The sequence below is a fragment of the Danio aesculapii genome, chromosome 5, assembly GCF_903798145.1.
Source record: "Danio aesculapii chromosome 5, fDanAes4.1, whole genome shotgun sequence".
Taxonomy (NCBI): domain Eukaryota; kingdom Metazoa; phylum Chordata; class Actinopteri; order Cypriniformes; family Danionidae; genus Danio; species Danio aesculapii.
The window spans coordinates 47,351,971-47,367,546 of record NC_079439.1 but is presented as its reverse complement, the minus strand read 5'-3'; the positions used below and the strand labels follow the sequence as shown (position 1 = coordinate 47,367,546).

At 33.0% G+C, this 15,576-nt stretch overlaps 1 long non-coding RNA gene across 1 annotated transcript; it reads left to right on the top strand.

Moving 5' to 3' along the window:
• The first annotated feature begins 366 nt into the window (after positions 1-366).
• On the top strand, positions 367-7,103 carry LOC130228588 (uncharacterized). Its single transcript, XR_008837782.1, has 9 exons — positions 367-1,193; positions 2,307-2,502; positions 2,792-2,853; positions 3,133-3,202; positions 3,536-3,613; positions 3,916-3,992; positions 5,214-5,265; positions 5,479-5,558; positions 6,771-7,103. It is a non-coding gene; the product is annotated as an uncharacterized LOC130228588 (long non-coding RNA).
• The last annotated feature ends 8,473 nt before the right edge of the window (positions 7,104-15,576 follow it).

Sequence of the window (15,576 nt, the reverse complement as noted above, 5' to 3'; positions counted from 1 at the left end):
GATGTAGAGGAGAATCATGTGGCTAAATCCACATGACCAGACTGATGGAAACCAACTCTATATTTATACAGTATATATACAGTTGAAAAAATAAATGTAAATACTGATTTTTGTAATATTTTGACAAATATGATATTTGGGCATATTTGGACGTGCAGTGAGAAACACTTTTATTAACTTTACTGTTCTGTTTTGTTTTACAGTAAACCAACGTTATGATTGAACGAATAAAACTTTATGTCAGGGACTCCACTGTCTGTACCGTTCCCTCTACACTTACGTATAAACCATAATTAAACATCTATTACATATTTTAAACGACAACATTTCATGATTGTTTATTGAAACTGTGTGTGTGTGTGTGTGTGTGTGTGTGTGTGTGTGTGTGTTTGTTTTTATTACATGGTGGGGACCTCAGCATGTTAGCACACTCACAAAGTGGGGACCAAAAACATAGTGGGGACCGTACGCCTGGTCCCCACTATGTTTTGCCTTTAAAAGACTCAGGGGGCGTTGCTGATATGCCTAGTGCTGTTTTTTTCATTGATCCCCACCTTGACCAATCACCTGATTTGAGTGTGTGAGTGTGTGTCGGCGCACTGCTCTATAGCGCCCCTGTAGTCGGATGGCGGTACTGCACCCTCACACACACTTGGCGCAATATACACACTCTAGCTATTGCACATGCGCAGATCTCCTGAATAAATCCGACTTTAATTAAATTAATTAAGGTTCATCAAATTAATCGAGGTTTGCGGGTAAGTTAGAATGTTTTTCATCATCATAATGTAATAAAATCGGTTATATGACGAATATTTCTGTTGCATACTTTTGACAGTTATCAGGTAAAGTTACATGTTTTAACTAATTTCCTGGGTGTTTTAATCGATGTTGTTTCAAATTACGTATTAATAAAACATTGATAAGACACAAACTACAGTTCGGTATGTAATTTAACTTGTTTACACGAGTAAAAGTTACTCGCGCTAATGTGCTAACGTGCTAACTGCCCGGTGCTGCGTGAATCAGAGGCCGGAGTGAAGTGCGTGAGCCGCGGCCGGACGGTCACCACGCCCCGGGCGTCTAAATGGATCGACGGAGGATAAAATCATTAAAAGATGCGGAGAAACACATCACCAGCTCCACTGACAAGACCCATTCACTGGAAACCGATTATATAGAAGGTTACTAAGGTATGTTTTCATAGTTTTTGTATCGTACTTTTTAAGTGGTTAAATGTACAATTGCTTTGCAAAAATCCAAGCCTTTTTAAACATTTAATCCTCAAATAACACTATTATATACTATTTATACGTTACTGTAGTAATATAGAGGTTATAATTAAAATGTGGAGCCATCTGGTCCTAGAAATATACTTAATTTATTCTATGATGTTTAGAAAAGTTTTATTTAAGATTAATAATTATAATGAACTCCAATCAAGTGTAAAACATACATAAAAGTACATAAATGTACATTGTGTGTGCGTGTTTCATTTACTTATTTATTTACTGTCACCTGGTAGCCCTTTACAATGAAAGATTGAATTAGTTAATGCTAGTTAATGCATTTACTAACATGAACAACGAATAATACTTTTATTACAGTATTTGTTCATGTCTGTTAAGTTTAGTTAATGGAAATAAAGTTGTTCATTATTAGTTGAACACGCACAGCATTAACTACTGGTAACAAGCATGAATTTAGATTTTAACAATGCATTAGTAAATGTTGAACTATGATTAATAAATGCTGAACATGCATTGTTCATTATTAGGTCATGTTAGTAAGTACATAAACTAATGAAACCTGACTGTAAAGTGTGACCTGTAAACGATTAAAGTGGAAAGTTCATTAAAATTGTCCTAAGAAAAAAGAACAGGTGTTCAATAGTATTAGAACAACTTTGAGGAAAGGTTCTGATCCACTTCAAAAGGTTCTGTATTATAATTCACACACTGAGAGAGGATGCTAATGTGAGGTTTTTGTCATTTTTGAGCGCTATATGTTTCATTAATATCTTTTAGATCAGTGTTTGCATTGTGCACATTTATTAAAGGAGGTTTTGTGGTTGAGTACAGATGATAGAGCTTGTGGAAGCAGAGCATAGATGAGATATTAATCAAAATACTGTATTTATGTTTGACTTTAAATGGTAAAACAAGAAGAGGTGGTTAAGTGTTTTCCCCCTTCAAATGTACATGTATATATTATAATCATTGTGTTTGTATTCATGTCATAGTTTAGCTTTTTATTATTGCTATGAGAGAGCATAATTAAATATGTTATTTGCTTTTTTCTCTTAGTTTTGCGGCATTGATGCCGCTCGTGGCGGGACCCTCGGCCGGCTGGTGAATGATGACTATCTGCACCCAAACTGCACTGTCAATAAGATTGTTGTTCAGAGAAAAACATCACTTGTGCCTTTTTGCAATCAGGGACATTTTCCCTGGAGAGGAAATAACTTTTGACTATGGCGCATGTGATTGGCCTTGGAGAAAGGTTTGACATTTTTACCACCTAATACATTAATCTTCAATACATTCAGCAAAGCTAAAAGTTTTGTATTGTTAATATAGATTAAGGGTAAATCTGTTAAAAAATATAGAGTTTGCATTATCCATAAGAGATAATGAAATCAATCTCTTAATAACTTCTTCTTGCCTTAATGAGTAAAAAAAAAAGTTCAAATAATTGGATAATGCTTTACTTTTAAGGGGTGTTCATAAGACTACCGTGAAACCTTTATAGTCATGACATGACCTGTATAACAAAGCTGTTTTTTTAATAGCTTTCATTGAAGGATAACCATATGACTGCAGAAGAGAACTGCTCCCACAACTCTCTGATGAGGTATGGTTATTAGTATTATTATTAGTTGAAGTAGTTGTTGTTGTTGTTGTAGTAGTGCATTTAATTGTAATTATTTAACTTAATCAAAATATAGCAATGAAACAGAGAGTGTGTCCTAATTGGTGAACTTATGCACTAGTGTAACATTGTGGGAACCAGAGGCATGTTAGAGAAGCTGTGAAACACACTTAGTCCTGAATACACACACTGTAAGGTCTGACATAGTGGGGACCGGGACCCTTGAGTACTGCTGTCTAATTAATTGTTTTTTATTTTCAGCTTTTATTGAAGAATGACCAAATGACAGAACTGCTCTGCTCCAGTAGGAGTCCCACAACTCTCTGATGAGGTATGGTTATTGTTGTTATTGTTGTTGTTGTTATTATTATTATTATTATTATTATTATTAGTAGTAGTAGTAGTAGTAGTAGTAGTAGTAGTCGTTGTTGTTGTAGTAGTGCTTTTAATTGTAATTATTTAACTTAATCAAACTATAGCAATGGAACAGAGTGTGTGTCCTAATTGGTGAATGTATGCATTAGTGTAACATTGTGGGGACCAGAGGCATGTTAGAGAAGCTGTGAGACACACTTAGTCCTGAATACACACACTGCAAGGTCTGACATAGTGGGGACCGGGACCCTTGAGTACTGCTGTCTAATTAATTGTTTTTTATATTCAGCTTTTATTGAAGAATGACCAAATGACAGAAAGAGAGAACTGCTCTGCTCCAGTAGGAGTCCCACAACTCTCTGATGAGGTATTGTTATTATTGTTGTTGTTGTTTTTGTTGTTATTATTAGTATTATTATTATTATTAGTAGTAGTAGTAGTAGTGCTTTTAATTGTAATTATTTAACTTAATCAAAATATAAAAATGAAACAGAGTGTGTGTCCCCTAATTGGTGAATGTATGCATTAGTGTAACATTGTGGGGACCAGAGGCATGTTAGAGAAGCTGTGAAACACACTTAGTCCTGAATACACACACAGTGAGGTCTGACATAGTGGGGACCGGGACCCCCGAGTACTGCTGTCTAACTAATTGTTTTTTATATTCAGCTTTTATTGAAGAATGACCATATGACACAAGAGAGAAGTACTCTGCTCCAGTAGGAGTCCAACAACTCTCTGATGAGGTATGGTTATTGTTGTTGTTGTTGTTATTAGTAGTAGTAGTAGTAGTAGTAGTAGTAGTAGTAGTAGTAGTAGTAGTAGTAGTAGTAGTAGTAGTTTTTGTTGTTGTTGTAGTAGTGCTTTTAATTGTAATTAAATAACTTAATCAAAATATAGAAATGAAACCCTGTGTGTCCCCTAATTTATGAACGTATGCACTAGTGTAACATTGTGGGGACCAGAGGCATGTTAGAGAAGCTGTAAAACACACTTAGTCCTGGATACACACACAATAAGGTCTGACATAGTGAGAACCGGGACCCTTGAGTACTGCGGTCTAATTAATTGTTTTTTATATTCAGCTTTTATTGAAGAATGACTATATGACACAAGAGAACTGCTTTGCTCCAGTAGGAGTCCAACAACTCTCTGATAAGGGATGGTTATTATAAAAATAAAAAATAATAATTATTATTATTATTAGTATTATTAATATTATTATTAGTTGAAGTATTGTATTTAATTGTAACTAAATAACTTAATCAAAGTGTAGAAATGAACGAGTCTGTGTCCGCTAATTTGTGAATGTATGCACTAGTGTAACATTGTGGGGACCAGAGGCATGTTAGAGATGCTGTGTTAAACACTTAGTCCTGAATACACACACTGTAAGGTCTGACATAGTGGGGACCAGCGGTTCATTCTTCGTACATGTATTACTCAGTTAGCTGGATTTGGTTATTAACACTTTGACACGATTCGTGATAGATTCATTCTTCAAAACTCATCCGAGCAACAGGTCTTGAGCTCAAACCTTTTCTGGAGCAGCAGCTTATTTCACATAAACAGGATTAGATCGGGTCATTTCTAGAAAAGGTGATACTGAAAGTATGTACCGAATGCTGTTTTTTTTTTTACAGTAGTAACTGGGAAAAATAGTAAAATGGGTATAAAATAATTATATATACGAATTGTGTGTGTATGTATATATATATATATATATATATATATATATATATATATATATATATATATATATATATATATATATATATATATATATATATATATATATATATATATATATATATATATAAGAGAAGAAGAGAACTGCTCTGTTCCCACAACTCTCAGTTTTTCTGGGACTTGAAAACAGACGCTTGGCAGATTTGAGACATTTTTATTTGCAAACATATATCACATTGTTTTAAATTATGTATTTTTGTGTGGGTTTTTACATTCAGAGAAAGTTACAGTGGATCGTGTTTTTGGAGAAGGTGAAGTCCAGTCTAAAAGGTAAAAATATTATTTATTTTTCTGATCTGAATATTTCTTGTTTCAGAATGTTTATTTTTATCATGATATGTATGAGCTGTGTTTGAAAACTATTTTTAAACTATCATCACACGCTTTTACCCATTTAAAAAGAACAACACAAAATCAAATTAATAGCATTTTGGTAAGCTTTATGCAGAGAAGTCAACTCTCAGACTTGATTTTTACTTTCAGAGTCCCCTCAAGTATCATCACCATGGTACAGTGTCTGTGAAGATAGTGAAGCAGACCCAGCATTCACAAAAAAAAGAGAGGTGTGATCATTTAAGCTAATTTGTGACTGACTTGTGTTATTGTAAAAGTCCAAATGCACAAGCTCATTTACATAACATGCAGGGTAAAACAGGGCAGGAGCACATTACTTGTATAATGATTTCAGTACAGTTGCACTTGATGTCCCATTTCATGTTAGTTAAACAATATTGCTAAATACTTTGGAAAAATATACTAATTGCATATCTGGTTACACTTTATTTTAATAGTTCACTTTACTACTACTACTACTACTACTACAACTACTACTGCTACCTACAAGTAACTGCAACTACTTGTCAACTAACAGCCATTAGACTGTCTGTTAGAATCAACACTGCTAATGCTCTACTAAATTCATATGAGAGTTAGTCATATTGTACTAATTTTGACCCTAACCTAACAGTCTGCTATACTATTTACTGAGACCAATGAGAGTCAGTTTTATTGAGCTAACCTTAACCTAACTGTCAGCTAATACTCTACACTCTAAAAATTATAGATAAATAAATAAGTAGTAATTAGTAAATTAGCAGTTTTCCATATGTTGTGATTCATGTTTTTATGAAATCAGTTTATTTCTGCTTTTGAATTGCATTATGGGATCTTGATCTTTCCTCCAACAATTTTTAATCTTGAAAAGTAAAAAAAGTGACTTTTTGTTTGGGTTGGTGTTGTATATTATGCTACAGAAACCTTGTAATAAACTGCCAGTACGTTTCTGTAAGTCTAAAGACTTATTTCTCTAGATAATATTTCTTATACATTATATTATTCCAAACTACTAAAATGTCAATAAAAGTCACTTTGTTAAACTGTAGAGTTGAATTTTCAACATTAGAAGTCCAGAGAGCAGAGATTAACATCCCATAATGCAATTCACCACCTCAAATAAACAAAAAACACTTGTAAATCACAAAATACAGAAACTGGTAATAAACAGATGTTTTACAGTGTAGTGTTTTGAGCTAAACTTAAACTAACAGTCTGCTAATACTCTACTGATAATCAGATGAGCGTTAGTCTTACTGAACATAAGACTAACGCTTACTGAAGTATTTTTTTAAGCTCCATCCTAAGTATTTTTAACAAAAGGCAAACATATTTTTCTAGCATTTTCTAGCACAATATTCAATAAACATTACAGCACATGTTGTAAAAATGACTGAACATTTATGTAACTAAAACCACTTTTATATTTTTACCACCCATAGGTCCCATAAGGAGAAGACCCTGGAGCAAACAGGAAGTACATGCTGTGGTGAAAGCTGAACCATTAGTTCTAAAAACCAGAGATTGGTCAGATTTGGATTTTTATATTAAAAACTGAATCTTGTCTCTTTAAAGAGAAATCTGGGTAACACTTTTATAGTAACTACACACTATAAATCATTTGTTTAGCACTAACTCTACATTAATAGACTTTGGTAAGCAGTTTATAAATACAGCTACAAAGGCTGTGTTCTTGACTTGACTTAATTGTATTTTCATGCTTTGTTACTGATTTATTTTTCATTACTAAATTAAGTATTGCATTATTTACAAACCATTTGTATAAAATGGTACTTGGTGGTTTTTAAGATCACTCAGAATGAGTTAGTAAATGATTAATAAACTATTCAAATTTGTACATGTTATTATTCAGGCATATTGTATGTTAACAGATGCTTTATTAACACAACTTCATGCAGTTTTGTGACCTAATCTAGTAAGGACCATTTATACTTTATAAATTACTTATGAATGACAATTAAAGGCTCAGTATCTAATGAAGAATAAATCTTAAACAATCTTACTGAAAAAAATACTGTAAAGTTTAAACATTGCTAAATATAACAATATTCACTTAAGTTTTTCTTGATCTATCTGTCTATCTGTCTGTCTGTCTGTCTGTCTGTCTGTCTGTCTGTCTGTCTGTCTGTCTGTCTATCTATCTGAATCACTATCCTTTTCATTTATTTCTTTTTTTTCAGTTTACAATATAGCTGAGATTTTAATATATAAGGGATTTATAAAGTATAAACAGTCCTCACTTTAGATTAGCTCCTAAAACTGCATGAAGTTGAGTTAATAAAGCATTTATTATCATACAGAGTAACCATTACTATATTCCTGATTAATAAGATCTATAAATGTTGGGTAACACTATAGTAACTGCACACTATGAATCATTTATGAAACATTAGCAAATAGTTAATTCATCGTTTGTTAAGCATTAACGCTACATTAATAGACATTAGTAAGCAGTTTATAAATTATATTTATAAATATTTTAAATTACAAATATTGACTTATAAGCACATTTATAATGTGCTTAATTGTGTTTTCATTCTTGGTAAATAATGCAACACTTAATTTAGTAATGAAAAATACATCAACAAATCAGATATTTAAGAGTAGTTGCTGTTTTAACATTTGATATTAACATTTAACATTAAATTAACATTTATATCTTATTATTCAGGCAAATTACAAGTTATTTTGTATGTTAATAAATGCTTTATTAACTCAACTTCATGCAGTTTTGTGAGCTAATCTTAAGTGAGGATTATTTATTCTTTATAAATCCCTTATAAATGACAATATAAAGCTCAATTATATTCTAAACAGGAAAAAAAGAAAATAAATGACTTTATTCATTTCTATTCATTACAAGATACACAAATGAAACTGTATCAAATGAAAAGTAAATCTTTGCAATCTTGTCTAAATATAAAATTGCTTTACACTATCACTATCTCTAAATAACATTGAAATGTATCATAATATATTGTTAAATTATTATATTGTTGTTTTATCAAATGATGTTGTATTTCGACACTCCTGTTATTCAGCAATGTTTAAACTTTACAGTCATTTTATTTTTTAGATACGATTGCAAAGATGTATTGTTTATTTGATTCTGAGCCTTTAATTGACATTCATAAGGGATTTATAAAGCATCAATAGTCCTCACTTTAGATTAGGTCACAACACTGCTTAAAGTTGAGTTAATAAAGCATTTATTAACATGCAGAAAAACGTATTATATACCTGAATAGTAAATATATTAATGTTCATTTAAATAGTTTATTAATCATTTATTTACTCATTCTTAATGATCTTGAAAAACACCAACCATTCTTAGACAACTGGTTTGTAAATAATGCAATACTTCATTTAGTAATGAAAAAATAATTATAAACAATGTATGAAAACACAAACATTGAGCACATTACACATGTGCTTATAAATGAAGAATACAGCATCTGTAGCTGTGTTAAACTGCTTACTATTAATGTAGCGTTAATGCTTAACAAATGATGTCTATTTTGAGTTTTGGTGGCTTGGTTATATGATGAAGGTCTCTGTGCATGTGTGGGGTTCAATTCTTTATAAATATATTTTTAAGTAGTTTTAATGTTTAATGTTTTTTCAAACAGTTAAAATACAACAATAATAGAAAATACTGGTGGGTTTTAATGGTTTACCCAAAAATGTGAATTATATTTTTAATAACTTGCCCTCATCTCACTCTAATGCCCTAAGACCTTCGTTCATCTTCAGACACAAAGGAAGATACCCTAGATGAAGTGCAGGAACTCCTCATCCTGCATAGACAGCAAGGGTCCCGAGACCCAAAAACATAGTCAAAACATTCCATGTGTTTTCAGTGGTTTAAATAAAATTAAATGGAGCTCAATGAACAATGTTGTGTGGCAAAATAAAATAAAATTCTGTTCTGTCAGATGAGTATGGGTATGTGTTTACTACAGACAGTATGACGCTTGCGTCTTGCATTGCTGGGGGCTACAAAAATGTTCTTGGAGCTTCACATGATTACAGAACCACTGAAGAGAAGTAGCCTGAGCAAAATTGCAATTTCAGCAAAGAGCGCAGTTTTCAGCAGCTGTATCAGTCCCGATGCTCTCACTACATTTTTTGCAATAGCATTGAAGCCACAAGAACTGTTTTGACAATGTTTAGTCTTTTCTGGTCTTTGAGTGTCTCAGGACCACTGCTGTCTATAGAGGATGAAGAAACCCTCACATTTCATCTAAAATATCTTCATTTGTGTCTGAAGATGAACAAAGGTGTCGAGGGATTGAAACAATGTGAAGGAGAGGAATTAATAACAGAATCTTCATTTTGGGGTGAACTAACCCTTTAATACTGTTTGCTTTTGCACTTAACTAAATGTGTACGCAGACATGGAAGAGTTATGTGGAAGCTTGTTATTCCCAATGAGAACTGCTTTTAGAGAGTTTTATACCAGAGTCATGAGGTGTGATGAGTTGTTACAAATGTTTTCATGGATTTTGACTTTACTACTAAAGGTTTTGTGAAAATTCTTTATAATAAATATAACATTTATTGAATCTATACATTCTGGACCATTTCCTGTTTGGATCTTGAGGTTCCTTCTCTATTCAAATGACATTTTTTGACTCAAAACCAGTAATGTGTGTGTAGACCTGGTCCTTACTTTGACACAATACCAGTGATGTGTGTGTAGACCTGGTCCTTACTTTGACTCAATACCGGTAATGTGTGTGTAGACCTGGTCCTTACTTTGACTCAATACTGGTAATGTGTGTGTAGACCTGGTCCTTACTTTGACTCAATACCGGTAATGTGTGTGTAGACCTGGTCCTTACTTTGACTCAATACCGGTAATGTGTGTGTAGACTCGGTCCTTACTTTGACTCAATACCGGAAATGTGTGTGTAGACCTGGTCCTTACTTTGACTCAATACCGGTAATGTGTGTGTAGACTCGGTCCTTACTTTGACTCAATACCGGAAATGTGTGTGTAGACCTGGTCCTTACTTTGACTCAATACCGGAAATGTGTGTGTAGACCTGGTCCTTACTTTGACTCAATACCGGTAATGTGTGTGTAGACCCGGTCCTTACTTTGACTCAATACCGGAAATGTGGGTGTAGACCTGGTCCTTACTTTGACTCAATACCGGAAATGTGTGTGTAGACCTGGTCCTTACTTTGACTCAATACCGGTAATGTGTGTGTAGACCCGGTCCTTACTTTGACTCAATACCGGAAATGTGGGTGTAGACCTGGTCCTTACTTTGACACAATACCGGAAATGTGTGTGTAGAATTGGTCCCCACTTTGTCTAAAAATCGTTTGTGTGTGTGGCGGACCCCACTTCTACACAATACCTGAAATGTCCCCACAAGTGACCACTGTGTCATGTCTAAAAAAAAATTAGCAGAATTTCCATAATCTGACGTGATTTTACGGAATAGTTCGTGTTTTTGTGTGGCAAACAATTTTTTTTATGTCTCTAACATCATCAGAAAGGGGGGTCCCCATTATGTGACCATCGTGACAGGTGACCCCCACAATGCACAAAAACAAGTATGTGTGTGTGTGTGTGTGTGTGTGTGTGTGTGTGTGTGTGTGTGTGTGCGTGTGTGTGTGTGTGTGTGTGTGTGTGTGTGCATGCGTGCGTGCGTGTGTGTGTGATCAGAAGATCCTAGCATTTACGCGATAAAAGATAATTATGTGAGTTTTGAACACTATAGCCTGAGCTAAAAGTAGTGACTGTTTAGAGTTTTGTGTTTAGAGTTCTGAAAATTGACATCAGGGCAGCAGTGGAAAGAGTGTTAAAAGTATCTGTTGTAAATATTACTCAAAGTAAAAAGTAGACATTTCAAAATTACTCAAGAAGAGTGAGTATTACGCTGTAAAAAGCTGACGTATTTACATGTAATATGTGGATGTGTGTAAATGTAACATTCTGTCATGCAATTACTTAGTTAACCACACAAGACGTTTATAATAGCTTAGATTTAGGTTGTGATGTCAGGTGACCAAGATTCAATTTCTAGCCAGCGTCTAAAGACAATGTTACTTTGATGTGAATGACATCAAATGACGTTGATATTTGGTTGATTTTAGGTTGTTAGAAAGTGACCAAAATCAAGCCAACATCTTAAACCAATGTCATATTGACGTCAAATACTGACATTTATTCATCAGGTATGGCAACCAAAATCCAACATCTGATAGACGTCATAGGGGTAACGTCCACACAATATCAAGTTGTAATATCATCAGATGTTGATATTTGATTCATTTTAGGTTGGACATTGGACATTTACATTGGCCTGATGTTGAGTTCTGATGTCAATCCGATTTTCATTTCCAAAAAAAATGCAACGTCCACGACGTTGGGGTACAACGTCAATCTGACGTCATGGTGACGTCTTGTGCCTGCTGTGTGTTTAAGGCCATTTCTGTCATCATACAGTAAACATCCGTCATCTTCTAATCTAAACCATCTCTAGGTCAAGGCCTGTAAAGATTTTGAACATCTTCTTAGACACTTTTATTGTTTTCAAACAGTTTGCTGCAATTAGAAATCGCCCATGTCTTGAGGTAGTTCAATGTGATGTGATTTAGCCTCTATGTGCGATTTGATTGGACAGGAATCACAGGATTGATTTTTCTAATCCCCATAGACAAGAAAAAATAAAGTAGTGACTGCAGGTTGAAGGAAAGTAATGGAGTAAAAGTACCAATACAGCACTAAAAATGTACTCATGAGAAAGTAAAAGTAAACATTTTTAAAACTACTTAGTTAATTACAATTACTGAGAAATTACTGAGTTAATTAATTCCTGAGAAAAACTACTCAATTACAGTAGTTTGAGTATTTGTAATTAGTTACTTTACACCACTGCATCAGAATTCAGAAATTTGTGATAAAACGATAAAAAAAAACTGTAAAAGCAAACTGATAATAAATGTCATTGACAAGAAATGTAAACTACATGCAGAGGAACCAGTTATCTGCTTTAAGAGATAGTTCACCCCCCCAAAAAAGCTTTCCTCATTTACTTATTCTCCACTTGTTCCAAACCAGTTTGAATATCTTTCTTCTGTTGAACACAAAAGGAAGATATTCTGAAGAATGTTGGGAAAAAACAACCATTCACTGTAAAAAAAAATATCGTAAAAAAAAGGTCAAATGACTGCCAGCTACGGCTGCCAAACAAAAACCATAAAATTACGGTAAAATTTCTTTGTTGAAATAAAGTGCAAAAAATAATAAATCTACAGATATTTTCATGAAAATGTTTACAGAAAAACACTGTTATTTTACAGACTTTTACTAGATTATTACGATCAAATCAGTTCAAAAAAGTTACACACTAAGAGTTTTACAGAGAAACACTTATTTCACAAACTTTTCCTAGATTATTATGATCGAACACCATCAATAAAGTGACTGCACTAAAATTTCAAGAGAAAACAATGGTATTTAAAAGAATTTTATCTCTCAATCATTACAATTAAACACCTTTAATAAAATGTCAAGACATGCTCATGGTCGTAATTTAACAGTTTTATTTTGGATCAAAAACGTCTGGAAAAAACAACAAACGAGATACGACTGATTAAAATTCTCACAACTTTAAATTACAGTTGTTGCATTTTATTGAATAGTATTTATATCAAACATGTAGAGGTTTCATTTATATGGAATAATTCAGTTACAAATCTTAAATGAAATGGAACTGTAATGTGAAGGGGATGCTGACAAAGGAGTGCAGATCCAAATGCAAAATTATTACACAGAGATGGTCAGGCAAGCAACAGTCAACACAGGGGCAAACAGATGTATGCGGGGAATCCAGAGTCATGGTCAAATAACAGCCAAATGGTCAGTCCCGGCAGCAAACCACATAAACAATTAACAAACAAAGCACGGCAAAAGAAGAGAACCGCATCATAATGTTCACAGTAACAGTATAGCAAGACTAAGCAATTGATGTGTGCATCTGTGCTGCTTTTAAAGTCCATGTAATCAGTTCATAACGATCCTCCGACTGTGTGTGTGTAATCAGCGGAATCCGGAACAGGTGCATGTGAGCGGAATTTCCCTATTTTATTTATTGAACAGAATTGATCGTAATAATCTAGGAAAAGTCTGTAAAATAACAGTGTTTTTCTGTAAACATTTTCATGAAAACATCTGTAGATTTATTATTTTTTGCACTTTATTTCAACAAAGAAATTTTACCGTAATTTTATGGTTTTTGTTTGGCAGCCGTAGCTGCCAGTCATTTGACCTTTTTTAAAAAGATTTTTTGTTTTTTTTACAGAGCAAGTAATTACACTTTATTACTTTAATTTTACGTAATTTTAAATGTACTTCAAAAAAACTGGAAAAAACACTGTGTAAATAATACGGCAATTGTATTGTATAAAACAGGAAAATTGCTGGAATTTGTCATTAATTATATAGTACATAAAATAACAGTCAAGCTGTTAATTTACAAATATTGTTTGTAATTTTTACGGACTTTTGAATATAATTTAAAATAACAGAAAAAATACTGTATAAATAAAACTGTAATTTCCCTGTATAAAAAACTAAAAAGTCAGTCATTTGTTTTTAATGATAAAGTACCTAAAATGAAAGTCAAACTGTTAATTTAGAAAGATTGTTTGTCATTTTACTAAGTTTTTAATTTAATTTGAAATGACAAAAAATACTGTAAAAAATTTAGAGATATTTTCTGTAAAATTAGGGGTTTTTTTTTACAGTGTTGACTTCAATACTATTTTTTTGCTCCTAATATGGATGTCAGCGGCTTTGTCTCTGCATTCTTCAGACTATCTCGCTTTGTGTTTAACAGAAGAAATATAATTGTAGAACCACTCGAGGGTGAGTAAATGATAACATGACCATTTCTAAGCACATCAAGGAATTTATTTATGATTTATAAGAAAAAAAATACAACTGAATTGAGTGCAAAAAAATGTATGCACATTATTTATTTATTTATTTATACATCCAGTATTTTATGTCATATCCTAAAATGTGCATAAAAAACAGGTAGATGGAAACATAGTTCCTGACTGTTAGTGCAAATAGGGATAGGGAAGACTCACTAATTGATTTGGTTTCGTGAACTCAACATGAAACACTATTTGTTATATTTATTAACTTAGATTTCTATAAATATATGTTAATATTATTCCAAAAGTTCTTGTTACATTTTTGAAGTAAAACTATTACACTTAATCATTCCACCTGAAAATATCATTTGACATTGAATCTAATTAAAAAAGACAAAGCCCGGTATCTCTCAACACTGCACCGGCTCCCCAATAAACATCATTAAAATGATGCAATCTGTATTGCATAAAACACTATAGAAATAAAAGTGGCACATTCAAACAAATATGAGTAGTACTCATTAAAAAAAAGTATTTGAAACCTTGCTGATCTCTGGCAAATTTGTTCAGTATAAAACAAAAAAGGTTGTGTTGATAAGTGATTATTTGACTGAATTTTAACTTAACATTACAAATGAATCCCAACATAAGAACACATCTAATGATGTAGAGGAATAAAGATTCAACATTTGCTGTTTAGGATGAAATCATGATCCAGCAGGTTATATGTGGCCCTCAAGCACAAACTTTTGAACCACAGGTGTCAAACTTAGTTCCTGGATGGCCACAGCACTGCACAGTTTAGCTTTAACCTTAATTAAACACACCTGATCAAACTAATTGAGTCCTTCAGGCTTGTTTTAAACCTATAGGTAAGTGTATTAACCTCCTAAACTTCCGCATGCTTTAAATTTTAAAAGTCCGTGGCCCAATACCCCCATATGTGGTTCCAATCTCTCATAAGTTGGAATAGAATAACTTTTGCACAGATTATGAAATAGGCATTTTTCTTTTTTCCTATGATAACTGGCTTGTGCAGGAACCAACAAAATTAATTATAGCAACCTCAACCACACAGAACCTAAACGCTACACTTTCAAATTTGAGTTTACAAAAAATATATATACAAGCACCTCTTTTTTGGAGGGGTTTATTATAACACAGATAACATATACAACTATTTTAATCACTTTCAACAGTGTTTTATGAAAATTCAAAGGGTTTTGTTTAAAACGATACCAAACTTTTGCATTTACACCTTTGCATGTAGATTTGGGAAGCTTTGAAATTTGGGTAGGCAAAATCCAAGCCGAAACCCCAAAATAGC